The sequence below is a fragment of the Cupressus sempervirens genome, chromosome 5, assembly GCF_028749045.1.
Source record: "Cupressus sempervirens isolate cs-2001-9-10 chromosome 5, ASM2874904v1, whole genome shotgun sequence".
NCBI classification, from domain to species: domain Eukaryota; kingdom Viridiplantae; phylum Streptophyta; class Pinopsida; order Cupressales; family Cupressaceae; genus Cupressus; species Cupressus sempervirens.
The window spans coordinates 43,479,898-43,499,270 of record NC_143122.1 but is presented as its reverse complement, the minus strand read 5'-3'; positions in this window follow the sequence as shown (position 1 = coordinate 43,499,270).

The following is a 19,373-nucleotide window of genomic DNA, read 5'->3' as shown; positions in this document are numbered from 1 at the left end:
TTTGGTGGTTGTAGAAGTTTGCATTTCAGTTTTGACAAGTACCCAGATCTTCCATGTCAGTTTTGACAACTACCCAGATCTTGCATGTCATAATTTGGTGGTTGCATGTTGCTTCCAATTAGTTGCATGTCCAAATCTATGGTTTCATGCTACTTCTAATCATTTGCCTATTAGTTCTTGGTGAATTTGGCGGTTGTAGAAGTTTGCATGTCAGTTTTGACAACTACCCAGATCTTGCATGTCATAATTTGGTGGTTGCATGTTGCTTCTAATCAGTTGCATGTCCAAATCTATGGTTGCATGCTACTTCTAATCATTTGCATGTTAGTTCTTGGTGCTTGAAGAAGTTATATCCTATTGGGGTTACACTCTACTTTATCCAGAATGGACAGGTATAGTACAGAGTCTCAGAGGGAACGATCTTGGACAATTGATAGCCAGAGTCAAAATAGTAGAAAGGATGCTTATTTAGACATTCGAGATAAACTTATGAAAATAAGCCATGACATGTCTAAACAGTTGGTTGAGCACCACCGTATAAATGACATGTTATCTAACCCAGCTAAGGTGGATAAGTTGACTGGATTTCTATTTGGCAGATTTTCTCACAGGACAGATGACACAATTCCCAAGAACTTGCATGAGGAGTTTGAGAAACTAGCTGATAGCCAGGTAGTGGTCTCAGATTCTACTTTGCCACAGGAGGTGGTGGGAAAGGATATTACACAGATTGATAGTAACAGTCAACTTGATACTCAAATTGAGACAATTGTTTACAAGTTGTCAAAGGGTGATGCCACAGGTATTCAGGATGGTATAGTTACAACAGGCAGTGACTACAGTGTAGTGGGTTCAGATGATGATTATGAGGATGTTGTTGTGCAGGATGGTGAGATACCTAGTAGAGATGAGCAGACATTGAGCATTCATGAATTTGCTGAGAAAGAGTACCAGGCGCAGTTAGATGCTTCATCACATGAGGTTGAGGCAGGTAGTATTTCACATGATTTATCCCGCCAGCTGAAGGTGAGTGAAGATAGTATTGTGACTTCATTACCTTATCATGACAGGTATGTGGAGTTAGTTGGTATTGGTCATATTACTCAGGTGAGGAGTTTGCTTGAGTTACCAGTTGATTCTAGTTTACGTATATGGACACGAGATTGTTATATTGGTGTTTGGGATTCAGTTGACTGGAGATCTTTAACACTTTTTGGTCGCAGTGTTTGTTTGGGTGCTATCATGGATTTGATTAGCAGATTACACGGTGTTGTCTTTTCTTGTGCCAGTATCTTGTCTGATGTTGGTATTAGTTTTTATACACCGGTGTTGGGCTTTGTTCATATATCCAGTCGACCATACTTGCTGGAATGTGTTGATGATCTTTCATATTTGGCAGTGTGTACAGATGAGTCCCAGGATCATATTGGCATCGATGACATCTAGGAGGATGTAGTGGGCAATTTTGAAGACTTAGTTTCTTTGGGTACAGAGGAGTTGGACAGCAGTGCTACAAATTTTGATACTCTGTATGTTGATATGAGCTTTAGAGTTGATTCACAGGACATGGATGGTAATACTCTAGAGACTAGTAACTTTGAGGATACTCCTTTAGACAGTGCATCAAAGGAGGTTTGTAGGAGACAGTCAAGCCAATGCCATCATGTGTCTAATCAGTTGAGAGTTAGTGACCGAGACATTGCTATCACTTGCCAACATTTTGATGCTGCTCGTCAATTATTAGCAGTTTATGGATGGGGTTCTCCTACTAGTGATGAGCAGGAAGGAAGTTATCTTTCCTTGACAGAGATCCACTCTTTATGGGAGGCTATTCAGATTTTGAGACAGAATTATATGCAGTTGGTAGTTGATAGAGATTATCTTATGGAGTGGGGTAGTACAACATATGATGCATTGTTGGCCAAGGAAGATGAGGTGAGTGAGCTTACTGAGCAGCTTGAGGTGACTTTTGAGATTCTTGAGAGTACACAGTTGGCTTTCAAGGAGTCACAGTTTCATTTGGCTAAGGTGACCATGGAGTTAGAGCGACTACAGTCTTTATCTGATTCTATATAGTCACAAGCTATGGTGTTTGGTGATTCAAGGATGTCCATGACTGAGATTGTCAGAGACAATGGAGATTGGGATGCATCCATCCTTGATACTAACATTGGCATATCAGGTTCATTCCCACTAGAGTCAGGTTTAGTTGAGTTGGGTATTGTAGCAGATTATTGTATGCCTGACAGGGTGGTGGCCTCTAGTACTGAAGGCACAGAGACTAGAGATGTATCAAAGGTCATGTGTGATGTTGGTGAGTCGACAGTTGGCATGGTTCCTGATAGTAATACTACTCCCTTGGTGATATCTTTGGAGGTAGTAGTCAGTTCCAACATGGTTGATGATCAATTGCAGTTAGTTTCATCTGGATTACAGTCTGAGCCACTGACTGAGATTGGCGCATTCTATCGGCATTACACTGTGAGGTACGCTCATCAATTTATCTTTGATGACCATGTTGATGAGATTATGATACAGAGATGTACTTTGGTTCCTAGTGCTTATCATCAATTATGGAATAGTTTGATGCCTCGAGATGAGAGTTGTGATGGGCACGACATGGCGACAGGTTTTGTAGTTGATAGCTTGATAATACATGACTTAGAGCAGGAGTTTTGGAGTGATGCTTCAGAAAGTGTTGTTATTGATTCTACTCCTTTGGCTATGACATCTCCTGACTTAGCTAGTGATCAGTCACAGTGGGTTGTATCACTTGTTCATGGAAAATTTGGTTTGGGTTCCATTTCTTGTTGTTTATCTTGTGATGGCTTTTCACCATCAGGGGTGCATGGGAGTTATGGTTATGAGACAGTGGCCAATGATCTACAGAGTTGTGTTGACTGCAGGAGTTGTATAGTGTGTGGATTCTCCATACTTGGTATAGTTTCATTTGAGAGCATTCACCATTGTTGCAGAGTTGGATTGTACATTCCATATAGGCCAGTGGAATGCATTGATGGTATTTACTATGTTGGTAGTCCACTTTACTTGGGTTTTGATATTCTAAGAGTTTGTGTCTCATGGGTTTTTGACTGTGGTAATGGTGATTTTGGAGTTTGGTTGAGCTATAATTGCCAGTTTGATTATGGATTCCTCTTGGTCATATTGCAGAGGATCTTGCAGGAGTCTGTGTTAATTGGTAGTAGTATAGTTCATGACTACATTTGGGATCCAGGAGGATTGATTGGTTTATTGTTCAGCCATTTCTTGAGGACAAGCAATGTTTGGGGAGGGGAGGACTTGTCATGTCCCCTTTTCAAATAATTAAAAAATAATAATCTTTGCTAAGACAGGCAGGCCCAAGAAAGTGAAGTTTCGGAAAAAGGGAGTTAATCTTTGGAAACCGTTGGACTAATAAATGATAATTATTATTAAAATATGTTTCATTAACCTCTCTTGGATGTGAGTTACAGTTATGCCCTTTTTAAAGAGGTTTGGAGGCATTTTGGGGGGATTCCAGACTTGATTTTCACTCATTCTTTGTTATTCTTCAGAGGCTGCCAAACCTGTGGAGAAGGAGACCCAAGAACGGGAGTTTGCAGGTTTCCAGGGAGACCCAAGAACGGGAGTTTGCAGGTTTCCAGGAAGGCTAAGGACGGGAGTTTGAAGCCATTCCATGTGCATGCTCATACAGAGTTTGCCTTTGTGCTGAACAATGCAGATTTGTGAGTTTCCGGGTGTATTTTTGTAAGAGTTTGGTGTTTTCGGTTGAGTATTTCATATCAGTTTTGGTTGCTGCTGTATTTTATACTTTAAGCTGTTAAAATAGAGCTGAATATATATATTGGGACGTGATTAAACTTCTGAGATAGATTATTAGTGTTCTTGTGGTGTTTCCGAGCATATTTTGTGCTATTTCGGGAGCCCGATGAGCATAGTTTTGGTCCTACATTTTCGAGCTGTTGTGTAAAGGCTATACGGATCTGGAAATATCAATTTGTAGGCTGTTATGCTGCTGAAAGTTCTGTAAAAATTTCCATTTTCAGATTCATTAATAATTTGTGAAGTTGTGAAGCTTTTAGCACTATTTTCAACATACCCGATTTGGGGTTTCTTAAGGAATTTGGTGGATCTTTGTGATAGCAGTTGTTTGATTTTAAAGATCTGATTAGAGGTTGGAAATATCATGAAAAATCAGAAAAGGGACATTTCACATGGCATCATCATGCACTTAGTAGAAGTGAAGGCTCAGTCCATACTAATCACTCAAAGTAGTTCTAATCTTGATAACCACTGGTGACTCAGTAGATGTAGTGTCACACGGTAGATACTACACACTGAGTTTACCTTGCTTTACTTGGTAAACACTATGCATTCATTGCTTGATAGAAACTAACTTTATGTCATGAAAACTGATAACTTGGTAGATACTATGAAGCTCGGTAACCATTATTTGTTCAGTGAACACTATAAGCTTTGTAAACACAATTGAACTATACATTCACTCGGTAGTTTTAGGAATGCTCGATGTGAACTGCTTAACTGCTAAGCTTACAAGGTAACCATTGAATACTTGGTATAAACTATAGACTGAGTGATGAGCTTGGTAATCATTTAGAATCAAATAAGTTTTTTCACTAATGAAAAATACAATATAATGCCAACAATCTTTTCTTTTTGCATTAGTGACAAAAACACTTATGAGCCAAAACGTATGTTGACTGACATTCTAATTTTGATTTTTTTTCAAAATTGATCTTTGTAAACCTGTTGTATATACATATCTTACATATCTCCCCCATACATATGGCATAATATATACATAGCTTTTATCTGTACATATATCAATTTATTTTCTTCCTTATTTCTCCACAAGTCTCTTTGTTCCCCATGTTCTCTTCCCTTGTTCATCTTATACTCCCCTTTTTTGACAATAATGCTAAAGAGTATATACAATAAATTCAAATAGAGACACTAAAATGTGAGAGAAACCCAGAGTGAACCTTGAGAATAAGAGAAAATGTCTTATCCCAGTTATCTTGCAAAATTTTGTAGATGGAGAGTGCCACTTGAACTTCTGCAGAAAGTTCAATCATGTAATGTCCCCTTTTTAGCATTCATAGCATGATGTTGTTGTTAGCCTATTTCCCCATGGTCCTATAGGCTAACTAGGACATTAAAGGGGCTTAGAGGCCATTTGGCCTAGATAGTTTCAATTGCAGGTCTTTCTGAGGGGTTTTGAGGCAACTTTGGGCATACTTACTATTTATAGTAAGTCATCTTGGGCATGGGTGGACATCCAATGGCAACGGTATGTTGATGGTAATTGTTTAAAATTGGCAAAAAGACTTGTTTATCATTGATAAGATTTGTTTTGTATTGATAAAGCTATTTTATAAAGTTAAATTTAAATATTTAACTTTATTAATGCATAGACTATAGTTTGTGAGAAATATTTAAATTAAAAGAGTCCCCTTTATTTTATAACATATTGGAGACATAAGTTACATAAAGGCAATTATGTTTTATCCCACATTGAGAAAATGAAGGATGGAGCTCTTGTGAGAACAATATAAAAGAAATGGAAGAGCTTCTTTTAAGCATGGTTGGAAATATCAAAGAAATTGGAAAATTTTTTGGAGGTTATGTCTCAATAGTTTGAAGGCGAAATCCTTTCAAGCTGAAAATCTTGATGTCATTGAAAGATATGGTCTTGAGATTCAACAGGGTAGCAATACAAAAAAGTAGAAATGAAAAAGCAGTCTGAAAAAATGGAACCGAAAAAGCAGGCAGAAAAAGTGGAATCGAAAAAGCAAGCGGAAAAAGCGAAACTGAAAAAGCAGGTGAAAAAAGTGAAATCAAAAAAGCAAGCAGAAAAAGTGGAATCGAAAAAGCAGGCCGAAAAAGTAGTTCAAAAAAGTAAAGTAGAAGGGGTAGCATTGAAGGAAAATTATTACAACCATCTACAACTAGGTTCCCTTGTTAGTATTGTTTTTTTTAGGGTATTATAAGTTTCAGCTGTAAGTGTGCATTATACCAGCATTGTCATTTTGGTAATCTATGTAAATGCCAAAGTCTTGGCCATATTTCATTAGCATTGTATTAGAAATTTGATTGCAATCAAAAAGATAATAGTTGCTGGTGTCATTTAAGCAATTCAATCTCATTATTTATCAGCTAGATAGTTTGCATACCAACTATTTGCAAAAATGCCAGTTGGATGTAGGTGTTCTTTTCTCATGCTTAGATCATAATATATGGACTGAATATTGTCAAAATTAGGAGCACACTCATGTTAGGTCATTGTGTAGTTCATTGTAATCTTCTATCACTATATTATCATTGATGCAAATTGGAAAAAAGTCATTTAAAGCAAGCTGAAATACTATATTAGTCATATGTCTCTTGCATGTGAATTGTTTGACAAAATTCTTTGAGCCTACAATCAGCATCTTTGAGAGCAGATTTGAAGAGGGTTATTACAGTGGTATCAGAGCTTTCTTGCAAAGTGTTTGATGAAATGTCAAACCACTAAAGTATAAAGATTTTTGGTGTTTGAAAAAGTTATAACCTATTGGGGTTATTATAGTGGTATCAGAGCTATAAGTCCTATCATAAAGGGGACCTCCACAAGATGGCAGGACTTATAGCTCCGATACCATTGTAATAACCCCAATAGGTTATAACTTCTTCAAACACCAAAAATCTTTATACTTCAGTTGTTTGACATTTTGTCAAACACTTTGCAAGTAATCTTTGATACCACTGTAATGGCCCTCCTCAAATTTGCTCTCAAAAATGCTGATAAAAGCTCAAGAAATTTCATCAAACAATTCACATGCATGGGATGTATGACTGATATAGTATTTTAGCTTGCTTTAAATGACTTTTTCTTCAATTTTCATCAATGAAAATCTTGTGCTAGAAAACTCAAAATGGACTACACAATGACCTAACATGAATGTGCAACTTATTCTGACAATATTCAATGCATATATGTGATTGAAACTAATTACAATATGCAGCTACAGCAACTAGTATTTTTGACAAACACTTCGGATGTAAAATTATAACATTATTTATGCCAAAAAGAGAACCTATAGCCAATTGACATTTTGTCAAACAATTGGCATGCAAACTAATAAGCTGATCATGAATGAAATGAACACCTACAGCCAACTGGCATTTCTACAAAAAGTTGGTATGCAAACTAACTAGCTAATAAATAATAATAGTGAATCACTCAAATGACACCAACAACTATTATCTTCTTAATTTGCAATGAAATTTCTAATACAATGCTCATGAAATATGGCCAAGACTTTCGACATTTACATGGATTACAAAATGATAATGCTGGTATAATGCACACTTACAGCTGAAGCTTATAACACCCTAAAAAATCAATACTAATAAAGGAACCTGGTTATAGATGGCTGTAATAATTTTCTTCAATGCTGCCCCTTCTGCTTTGTTTTTCCGATTTTCTTTTTCAAACTGCTTTTTCAGATTGCTTTTTTAGCCTGCTTTTTCAGTTCCGCTTTTTTCGCCTGCTTTTTCGGCCTATTTTTTCTTTTCTAATTTTTTGGACTACTTTTTCGGCCTACTTTTTTGGACTGCTTTTTCGGCCTGCTTTTTCAGTTTCACTTTTTTGGACTTCTTTTTTCATATCTGCTTTTTTAGACTGCTACCCTGTGAATCTCAAAACCATATCTTTCAATGGCATCAAGATTTCCAGCTTGAAGGGATTTTGTCCTTCAAACTATTGAGACATAATCTCCAGAAAATTTCCCAATTTCTTTGATATTTCCAACCATGCTTAAAAGAAGCTCTTCCATTTCTTTTATAGTGTTCTCACAAGTGCTCCATCCTTCGTTTTCTCAATATGGGATAAAACATAACTCCCTTTATGTAACTTATGTCTCCAATGTGTTATAAAATAAAGGGGACTCTTTTAATTTAAATATTTCCCACAAAGTATAGTCTATGCATTAGTAAAGTTAAATATTAAATTTAACTTTATAAAATAGCTTTATCAATGCAAAACAAATCTTATCAATGATAAACAAGTCTTCTTGCCATTTTTAAACAATTACCATCGACATACCGTTGCCACTGGATGTCCACCCATGCCCAAGATGACTTACTATAAATAGTAAGTATGCCCAAAGTTGTCTCAAAACCCCTCAGAAAGACCTGCAACTGAAACTATCTAGGCCAAATGGCCTCTAAGCCCCTTTAATGTCCTAGTTAGCCTACGGGACCATGGGGAAATAGGCTAACGACAAAATCATGCTATGAATGCTAAAAAGGGGACATTACAAATCATATGATCTACTATTGAAAAATTATTGTCTTGGATCAATGTTTTTGAATAAGAAATATGTTTTTGCATTTGGTCCATAATTGGAAGGATCATATTCTAGATGTCAATCAGTTTATACTTGATCCTGACTTCCTCTCAAAGTAGCTCTGCCTACATTTCTAACAAAAATTTCACCTTCATGTGATGTGATGAGCTTGAACTAGGGTCAAGCTGTAATTTCTAAGCACTAGCCTTCACATCCACATTAATCTTATTTAATTTTTCTTTATTATCCTTGGTATCCTTGGTAACATCACAAAGCTTGCCAAAAAAGTAATGTCACATTTGTAAAGGATTGTTCAAGGTTCCTCAAAATTATATATAATTATACCTACTTTATTGCAATGTGTTGAGCAATGTGCTCAAGCACCTTATTGTCAAATTTTTTCTCTGCCTTTTCAATGAGCTTCTCTTGGCCAAAAGTGTCCTCATTGAACTTATTTACAACCTCTTCTAATTGTAACAAAATGTGTTGAGATGGATCAACATGAACACCTATAGCTTTAGTAATTATATTTTTGGCATTCTTGATTATTGTGAATTCTATGTCCCTCTCTTCTCTTAGCTGTTTCTACCTTGCCTTTTACTCTAAAAGCCGACTGACCAATCTCATTTTGTTGGCTGAGGCAATGTCCAAATCTATCTTGGGGATAATAATTTCTTTATCCAAGTCTATATCTTCATCAATTGCCTTACTAGTAAGTAGAATTTTTAGAGGAGTCTTAGGTTTTACTTTAGTGCTTACTTCCTTGGATTTAGAAATAGAAACAATAGTTAATGTAGATGGACTAGTAGAGAAGACTTGAATTGGTCCAACTAGAGGAAAACTAAGAGAAGTACCATTGTATCCAAAATTGATGTGCCCCTCAAAAATGATGTACCAATAGGTAATGTACAAGCTAGAATATTTATAATTGAAGAACTAACTAGAACAAAAATTGGTGCACTTAGAGCTATGGTAGAAAAAATTGTAGAATGAACTGGAAGACGTATTGTACATGGTGCAGAAGAAGTTGATGCAATTGTGGAATTGATAGCTATGCACATTGTTGTGATGGATTTCTTAGGTGTTGATGAAGAAGGTTGCAACTCGATAGATGAAGTAACTAATACTTCCATTGAAGATACCTGGAGCTATGAGGAGGTAGGAGTAAATGATATTTCTGATTTAGATGCAACCAATCCTATTGAAGCTAACTCCAACCCTGATGATGTTGCTGGCTTAGGTGTTGAGTGAGGAAGGGAAGCAATGACTTCTACTACAATCTTCATTGGATCATCTTCCTCATCCCCTTCCTCCTTGTCTTCCTCTTCAGCTTCTTTCTCTTCATCATCAACCCTTAGTGCTTGATAGTCTTCAACATCAATAGTAGCACATGGAGTGCTATCATCTTCTTCATCATCACTATCACCATCATCATCCTTAATCTAACTTAGATTATCACTAGGCTTATGTAGATGATAGATATCCTTCCACATGTTTGTTGCATCTCTTATAACATGCTCAATTTCCTCGATTAAAATCAAACATGTGTGGAATCTAATCATCATTTTACCTTCGTTATCCTTCATGGCTGCCTTTACTTCTATATCAATAAGATTTTGCAATAGTGGAGGCCTTTGGAGGTTTAGTAATTATAACCCTCCCTTTATTCTTAGCTAGCTCTACCTCCTTTTCTAATTCTTGCTCTTCATCTTCTTTTCCTTGATCCTCTTCTTCATCTTCTCCTTTTCCCTCGGTAAGCATTAAGGGACTAGTTACAGTTTTCATCTTAGCAATCTTCCTCTTGCCTTTGTTGATTTCTTGAGGTAGCTTGATTTCCAATTCAATTCTGGCTTTTGCCTCATCATATGTGCCAAAGATTGGTTACTTGGGATCTACAAGCTCATTTACCAATGCTTCAATGATGTCCCTGGTTTCATCAATATTGACCTCATAAGGGAGAGGTTTCACCCATGCAACTCGGGGCCTGACTGCTTAAATGTATACACTATCATAGTCTACCATGAAACATACATCATCTTTATAATCCTCAACAAGTTTAAAAGGAATCCTGAACCTGCTGTTCATTATTTCTTTGAAGTCTTCAAAATAATTTTCCATTATACTATCAAAGTTTACTCCCATTTTAGTAATAAACTCATTTATTTGATACATAATGGGAACATCCTTTCTCCATATGATAGAACCTTTGGATGGAAAGAATTTTTCCACATAAAAGAAAAGACACATCAACAAAGAACCAAATTTATAGGGATTGTTCTTTGATGATCTGATGTTGTCCATATTCTTATTTAATTGCTTCAATAGTAGCTTTGATACGTCAAATTTCATGTTTTTCTTCATGATTTTGAATGCTAAGTCCACTGCCTCATATGGCACACTGTTTAAATGACTAGAACTATAAATTTTGTGGGTAATTACATGAATTCTAAACCTCAACTCCACATTATTAATTATGCTAATTTTCAAACCTCTACCATCCCACTCAACTAGGGTTTTCTTCTGGAGTTCATCCCGACCTATGGTTTTGGTGGTTTTTTGTTTGGTCAGAATGGGAAGGCCAATAATCTTGTGAATCATCTTTTTGGTGATCAATACAAGATGCTCCAACCATAACTAGCCATTGTGTATGTAGCTAAGAATATACCTAATCCATTTTATCTAAAAGCTTCTTGGTAGGTGTGATATGTGTGTCAATCCTTTTGTTTCTAAGTGTATGTGCTCGAGTTTCAATGAACCATCAACATGCATTTCTTCTAAAGCACTATCCATTTCTTGAATTGAAAACTTAAAATGAGTGTGGATATCATTAATCAAAAGTACCTTTTGGTGGAATTTGTGATTGTGTACCATTAGTGTTGAGTGCCTCTACCACTGCTAGAACTATCTTGAAATTTGGTGCTTTCCACTCTACACCCTTGACCAACATCTTTGATCCCCTTTTCACCTTGCTGCTGTTGGTGCTTTCGGATGCCATTGTTGCTCGGTAAGTGAGAGAAATTTTCAAATAAATTCCTTAGCTACAAATTTGCTCAAAATCACTTGGAGTCGCTTGAGTACACCTAGAAATCTCTTTGCTCTAAGAATACTAAAGATGTGGTGAAAAATGAAGTTGAATTCTGCCATTTTTAATAAGAAATTTCCTTTAATGCTAGGTACCATACTAGCGTAGTGCATGACTTACTATCATCCACTAACCTAACTCAGTAGACAAACCAAATTCCTTTTACTCCCAACCTCACTTGGTAAGGTCTTCAACCAAATTTTCTTAGTGGAGTCTGATGCAACTCAATGAAAGATAACCTTTCTGTGATCCTTGTGTATCTATAATACTAATTGGATCATTTGCATTCCTCAAATTTCTTGGAACTACTTATGATTTTCTTGCTAAGTACAACTCCAACACATTCTTAAGAATTTAGTTTTAGGGGATGGAGTCACCCACTACTTGAGTGACTTTATTTTCATGATTTGAGCTTGTATCCTCCGTAGATTTAGGAATCCATTGCTGCCTCATTTGTTTCCTTATGTTTTCAACCCTTACTTTCTTTTCATCTTCAACTTTGCCTAAATTCATGCAATTTTTAGCTATATGACCAATTTTAGTTCATGTGTAACACCTTATAGTAGTATCCTTCTTTCTTAGGTGATTCCTTGCACAATTTATGCCAATGTGTCCATATTCTCCATAATGATGACATCTGCACCAGGTATTGTAGTCCCATCCAAACATTACCTTTACAAGTTATTCAACTAGATTGAATGATTTGGATCTACATTGAGATGCCTTATGACTATGCTTTTTGCATTTGTGACATTTACCTTCAATTTTTGATTTCTCCTTGCATTCGTTAGCTTTGTGACCATGTTGATTGTAGTTATAGCACTTTCCATTGAATTTTTCTTTTCCATTGCTATAGCAATTGTTTGATGTATGACCAATTTTCCCACAATGATTGCATAAGGGTTTTTTATTCCTTTTTGCATCTTTTTTGGAAGATTCACCTTGTTCTTCATTGTATCCAAGTCTTGTTTTACCTTTTTGCATATGAAGATTCTACACATTTTGCCAATTCAACTGATTCATGTCTTTTTGTGATTTCAACATTCTCTCATTGATTTTTTTTCAGCATTTAGGTCATTCTTCAATTTTTAATGATTTTCTTTTCACCTCTCAGTTCTCTCATTATTCTTTCATTAATTTCCCTTTCATAATTTAGATCACTTCTTATTCTTTCATTCTGTGCTTTGAGAATCCTAATTTCTTTATTTGCTCCAATGATTTGATCAATGAGGTCTTCATGCTGATTGGATTGATTCCATTCTTCATTTTTTCTTGCCTCCAAGTCTTCATTTACCTTATTCCTTTGTTCTAAAATTTCACATAGTCTAATTGATTGAATTTTTTGTTCTCTTTCGAGTTTCCTTACTTCTTCTTGTAGAGAGCCATTCTTTGCTAGGATTTCTTTGATTGCCTCATTAGCTTCATCTAAACTGCTTGATGGAAAAAAGTCTTCAATCTTTTTTTCAACATACTAATGGTCATCCTTTGCTTCTTTGAGTTGAGCTATGGCCATCTTCAAATCTATCTTTTCATTTTCAATTGCCTTGTCAAGTCTAAATATCTCCATTTGTCCTTAGATCTTTGCTCAAGTTGTCAAACTTTTATCCTGAGAACCACAATGCTCTGATACCAATTATTGGAAATATTCAAGATATGACAAGTTACTAAGAGGGGAGGGGTGAATCAGTAACTTTTAATATTCTTCCTTTTAAATTTATCACAAATCAATCTATTCTACTACATGCATTAATACTAAAAGATAAAACATTCATCACATGAAAGAGCACAATATTTTGGTGACCCAGAAACCTTCCAAATAGAAAGTAAAACTAGGGTGGGGATGATACCCAAAAAAAATCACTACTACAACATAAAGTTGGCCTATTAAGGCTTACATTGACCACTTCTGGTGATCTACCCTATTATGAGCACAAAGGAATGCTAGGTCCACCTTGTTAGAGGATTTACAAACATACAATGAAGTATGCACTTGGTTAAGAGATTTATAAAAAGACTGTTAAGTCTACCTTGTTGGATGATTTAGAAACTAATTCACCTATTAAGATGAAGTAGTGGATCTACTTACAACTAATTTTTGATAAGATCCTCTATGCACTAATCACCTTATGTGATGGGTATAACCTTTCTGCCTCAGTATTGACCTTGTTGTATTCCGTGAACTACTATTGATAATCCTTCACATGTAGTTCTCAAAAACACTTCACATTTCTTCTCTATTGCTTAATACAAATGATATCTTACAATACACCTTACATATATAACTTTCAAATTTACAAAACTATAAGGTCGACCAAAACACAAGTGAACAACACATTACAAAGTCAGTCCAATAGTAAATAACACAGGTTCACTGAATTGACTCAGTGACCTTCTAATACTTGGCATCCACTACATTACATGGCATTGTCATGCACTCAGTAGAAGTTAAGGCTCAGTCCATACTAATATTTTAATACCCACGAAGATATCAAAATTAACTAAGTTTCGAACCTTATGATATTTTTATGCCTCGCAAGTTCTCCGCTGTCAGATCAAGGCCGATCAATGGTCGTCGCTGTAGACACCTAAATTTGATTACGCCGCTTTGGTAATCCTATTTAGTTATCTCTAAAGGCATCATTAATTAATTTCTTATTTAATTAATCCTTTGCCATCCCTAGTTGATTAATTTAATTAATCATCTATAGTCATAATTGATAAATCAAATAACCTATTATTTATCAATTAAATCCTATTCTTCTATCTAATTCCAAAAATCCCCATTTATTAAATAAATCTATTTGATAAATAAAATACTCAAATCCAAAAACCCCTAACCTATCCCTAATCCTCCATTTAGCCTAATCCACCCCATCCACCCATACTAACCTAGCTTAGCCACTAACTCACCCACCCTCATTAATGCCATCCACTTGCACATCTCTAACATCCCTAATCTTATCCTAAACCCAAGCCTAATCCACCCCCTAATGTTGTCACATTCCTTAAACAAGTTTAAGACTTTCCTAAACCAAATCAAAGTCTCCCCTCAAAAATCCCAACCACCAAGTCATGAGTGCTCTTACAAACCATAAAAGACTCTTACAAACCCACTCATGACTCTTACATCCATCTTCCACACTCTTCCCTCTTCCACACTCATGACTCTTACATCCCTCTTACATACTCAATCCCACTCATCATGCCTTTAACCAACCCTTTACCCTATCCTCTCACACTCATCTTCCTTGTGACAAGTGTCACCTTCCCATTGGTGCTAAACAAGCACAATCCATGTGCTCTCCTTTGAGTGCATCCTAGCCCTCTTAAGCCTTCATCTCTCCTTGCATCTTAGCCCTCCATCCCTCAAGCCCTTAGCCTATAAATTGAATCCCATCCCAAGCCATTTCAATCAAAAATCTTTGAGCTAAAGTTATCATGCCCTTTTGAGAGCCAAAATCCATACCCATACCCTTATAATGCCAAATTGAGAGCTCACAAAGTTACCAATTTTCCATTACCCATCTCCACCATTGAAGCAATTGGGCAAGTAATTGAGCATACATCCACATCAAAGGACACATCTACAAAATCAAGGAAGCATGGAGTGTTTTCTCTTTTGAGGTTTTCATTTCTTGTTTGCTTTCTTTGTCTAAACATATATGTGAATTTAGTTTTAGTTTGTGAATGTTTCTCTTATTGCTAATGTTCTTTGCACTCTAAAATCTTGTTCTACAGTCACAATCTCATTATGATGAAGTTGTGTGAGGGTTATGATAGCGATGTAGCGATAGGGCACCACATATCCAGTGGGTCCAACTTGCAGGGCAGAGGATGGCACGGGTCAGAAATGTTCTACGGTGCCGTAGGTGCTATGTTGCTATCATGCGTTGGCCCAAAAATTTCCATAGTGACATAGCGCCCGTCAGAAAAGGTGTGCTAATGACGGTGAGTCAGCATGTTCAGCAGCAAGGTTTGGTGGGCTAGAGAAGATAACGACGAGGTTTTAGGAAAGCAATTGGGTTACGTCAGGTACTTCATCTGCCCAGTTGGCAGAGTTCAGTGTCACGGTGGCAAATCAGAGGGAGCCACATGCACTAGATCTTTAGTTTAGCCAGCACAGTCAAGAGGTGAGTCTTCGTGATGGTTAGATCTACAGAGATCAACGACTGTCGCCATATCGCCATGGTGAAGATGTGCGACCTTTACCATAGCGACATAGCGATAGGGCACCACGTGTCTGGGTGGGACCGTATTTCATCCTGCCAGTGGAGTAGGGATTAAATGATCGACAAACCAATAGGGAAGTTCCACATGTATCATAGGCTCAGTGAATTATGAGGGAGGAAGGTTGCAGGAAGCTGGGTCTTCATGGCCGTTAGATCAAACAAGATCAATGATTGTCACCATATCGCCATGGTGAAGATGTGCGACCTTTACCATAGCAACGTAGCGATAGGTCGCCACATGTTAGTGGGGTCAGGTCTCGCCAGGGTGCGGTCACTGAGGTATTGCCAGGTGTCGGTTGGATACGAAAAGCTTGCAGAGGTGGTGCCAAATATGATGGGCCCAGGGTAAGGATAGCATGGAGTATGACGAGTCTTCATGATCATTAGATCTAGGTCGATCGATGATCGTCACCACCTCGCTATGGGTAAGTCGTTTGAGGTTTATGTTGGTGACACAGTGCCTTGTTGACACGTGTCTCACTAGTCCAGTCAGAAAGGATGGTCGGTGGCTGGCAGTTAATGTAATCATCACAATTAATATGAATATCTACAAGGGTGGTGTGGTTAGTCTGATGAGGGAAGGTCAACCATGAAGACTTCCCCCAGTGACGGAACGAAGAAAGGTAATTGGCCTGCATGACCCAGCTGGATCGTATAGCCTATTTGACTTACTTCAACCCTGTTGATTCATGAACCAGGAAGCAAAGATGATCAAGGTTATCTTGCGATATGATCTTTGCGATCAATTCTGACCTACCTAAAATGAATGCAAGGCATAGGGAAACACTCCACTCTCTCAGCCGATCCATCTACTATGTCAGGATCATTCATTGGCATCGCTTCTGTCTACTCGAGGCATTCCTTCAGTCAAAAATCTAATTTTGTACTTGAGAACCATGCTCGAGTGTGATTTTTGATCAGATTTTTTGGGGTTCAATGTTAGTAGTTGACCAGTTAATACCAAATCATTTCCCTCAGTTATGCTTGAACTATAAAGGCAATTTTGTAATCTTTTCCAAGGGTTGACTCTTTCTAATTTCTCTGATATTGCTCTACAACTCTCAGTGTAGCATTCCCTGTGCCTTTGAACTGAATGATTCTCTGTTTTATCTCCTTCAGCCATTGATGTGTATGTGCATCCCTTTTGCCTCTCATTGGTGTATTGTCGAGATCTGCAACCTGCATACTGTATCTGTTTCTTGCCTACTGGATAATATATAAGTGAGATTTCTCTTTCCTTGTGTTATTTAGTTGTGCTTCTTGATCTGCATGAGGTTATTAGATCAAAACAAACCTGTATGTATATATCCTTAGTTTCATTCTGGTTCAATAGTGCATATATGGGTAGAAATGGGTCTCAACACTCTATTTTGGTGCATCACCATCGTAGTTTAGGTAGGGTAGAATTGTTTTCTGTATCTCCTTCTTCCCCTTTTCCTTCTAAGAGTAGTTAGGTGCACCCTGATAGTAAGAGGAAGTCAGCCTTCTCCAGAGACTCAACCTTGCAGTTCAAGTCCCACAGCTTTGAGGTTGTTTCCATGTTTCACTAGGTTGTGCTCACGCATAGGCCTTGGACCAGGGTGCAAAACTAATTGACAACAATTTTTGGCACGCTCGGTGGGACAATCCTATTGAAGATTTAAAGTCTACTGGTGTCAAAGAAGGAAGAATTTCAGAGATTAATGCTAAAGAGGTAGTGTTGGCTTTAGTATTCAAGCCTTCAAGAGGTTGGTCCTTCAAAGTACTTGGTGACTCTGAACATCGACAAACCTGGTTCCAGGCCAAAGTTGCAGTGATTCATGCCCAGAGCTGAAACAAGGGCATCTTCTAGAGGTAAATTTCAATATCAAGAGCTTTCCCTTTCAAATCCTAGAAGAAGGAGGACTAGAATTTCATTATCACCAGTTAGGGGTGAAGAAATAGTTAATATACCTGTAAGGTCTGCCTCTACTCCTCCTACTACTCGAACTCAGCTTAGATTGCCACTAACGCTCATCAATAGAACACTTGTTTACATGGCACAGCCAAGAGTTCATGCTTTTTCCACCTTTAATGGTGGAAGTCCTCTATTGTTAGCCCAAAGAAATGATATACCAGTATCTACACTAAAAAGCATACCTGATTTTACTGCTGAGACTTCTATCTCCCCTTTAGAGCATATCCAAGAAGTAGAAAATGTCTGTAATATTCATGGTATTACAAAGGATGATGTTGCTGTCAGACTTCTAGCCTCATCTTTAAAAGGAAAAGCATTACAGTGTTATAGAGGCTTAGCTCATGGTTCTATAACTAATTGGGATGAACTAGGAGCAGGATTATGCAAACATTTTGAGGATAAGAGTGACCATTTGTCACTATTAGAGCAGCTAACTACAATAAAAAGAGCCCCCCATGAGTGTATGACTGATTTTAATTATAGATTCCAAAAGAAATGGGATAGAATACCTACTACAGTGAAACCTACCCCTGGTAATGCCTTCTTGCATTACCTTAGAGCTTTTAATAGTGATATTGCCACTACAATCCAAACTATGGGAGGGGATACCTTGCCTAATGCTTATGAGATAGCCATAAAAGCGGAGAACATCCTAATACAAGGAGGAAAATTGGCTCCAAGGCCCCCTATGCCTTTCTTTCCTGATGTTCCTAATCACCAACTAGCAATGGCCCCTCTTCCTATAACTCCTACATCACAAACCCTTACTCCAGTCCCTCGAGCTTCTACATCCTCAAATGGGATAGATGAGCTCAAAGAAATGCTCCAAGGTCTAGTGTTGAATATAGATAAAAGAGAGAAGACCCTGGATAAAAAATTGCAAGAGCAGGGGAGGGAGTTGAAGGACTAGGAGAAGAGATTAGAGGATAGTCTCTCTATGATACAAAATATGAGTAACAAGGTGGTGGCCTTAGAAAGGCAGCAAGCTCAAAGTGGCAAGCCTCCCCAACTGCAATATCAAGCTCCAAGTGGTGGTAGGCTTCCTAATCACCGGAATAGCTCCTTTGATCAGGGTAGGCAAAATAGTCATGCTTCTGCTTCAAGCTCAAATTAGAACAGAGCTATAGTCCCTCAAAATAACTTGGCCCAAGATCAAGATTTTTGCCCTTCTTGCAACTATTCTTATACCTATTGCATGTGCCAGAAGGTAGAATCTTATATGGCCCTAACTGTCCAAGAACCTGCAGCAAAGCAATCATACAAGGAGGATCATCCCAAGGAGGCATCATATATTCAAGGATGTGATGATTGCTCTTTCATGAATCATCAGGATGGGGAGCATTGTAATATAAACCAGGATTCCATTGCTCATAACACAAGGAGCAGGAAGAGAGCTATGGAACATGCTGCCCCCCTTTCTCCTAAGAAGGCCTCAACTTTGAGTGCTACACCTCATATACAAGCAGCAAATGAATAAGAAAGTACTTCACAATAGCAAGAGCAAGATCCAAGAAAGAAAGATGCAGGTGGTCCTTATGTTGCCCCACCTCAACCTCTTATAAGTAAAGCTCCCAAAGTTTCTACCAAAGTTCCTAACATACCTCTTAGTGTGGTAGAGCAAATGAAGAAAACCAATGTGAATATCTCTATGTGGGATGCTATTGCTACCATACCAATGCAGAAGAGGATGCTGCAGCAAGAATTAGAGAAGATTGAACTCAAGGATCAGCCATCTATCATGGAGAATGCCACAAGTCTAGTACAACCAGCAGGGG